Source organism: Oryzias melastigma, linkage group LG24, assembly GCF_002922805.2.
Source record: "Oryzias melastigma strain HK-1 linkage group LG24, ASM292280v2, whole genome shotgun sequence".
Taxonomy (NCBI): Eukaryota; Metazoa; Chordata; class Actinopteri; order Beloniformes; family Adrianichthyidae; genus Oryzias; species Oryzias melastigma.
In genome coordinates, this window is record NC_050535.1 from 24,695,070 (window position 1) to 24,695,886 (window position 817).

The following is an 817-nucleotide window of genomic DNA, read 5'->3' on the forward strand; positions in this document are numbered from 1 at the left end:
CTTGTTGCACTTATGAATGGCTCTTTATTTAGCACAATTTGAACAGAAATGGCACATAACTTAAGCAAATGCAGTCTGTTTATTTAATTTTTTTTTTTTTACTTTGACATAGTTACAACTTATGTTGCACGTTTATAAATTCCAGTTTTCTGCTGTTCTGTTAGTCAGTTGTATGACTCATCAGTCCATATTCACAAGTTTATATAAAATAAACTGCTGGGTTCTCTGAAACAATGTTTTTCCATTCTCATTGTCATTTTCAAGAGGGTTGACATTTGCAGAAAGTTCTTGCATATCTCTGTAATTCAAGGGAACAAATTCACTTTGAGAGTTTACCAAGATGGTATCGCAGGCTGGCTGCTGAAGGTGGTGTTCATTGAGCCAAAAACTGTTTAAAGAGAAGAGCTGAACTGGAGTTCTGTTTCCTTCAGTTGAAATGGAGTGGTTGTTGTATGCTGTCTTGAATTCTTCCAATGTGCGGTTGATCCTGGGTAGATACACATAGTGAAGACAAAACAAATCTGTTGGATTTTCCAAATCAAGACGACCTGAGGACTCCAGTCCATAGAATATTGGTGCATAAACTTGGCAGCAGTTGTTGTTCAAGTCTCTGTTAAAACGCTCGATTCTCTGGTTGTGCACTGAACTTCCAGTTAAAACGGAACTTTCACCCCTGGTTGCTTGCATGTCTTCCCAGATTTTGACGTTTTCTCTTCCATGGTCAGTCCTGATATGAAGTGGTCGACCAAACTGTCCAACTGCAACATTGAAGAGGTCTTTCACAGTTTCAGCCCGATTGTTATTGGAGCATTTGAGG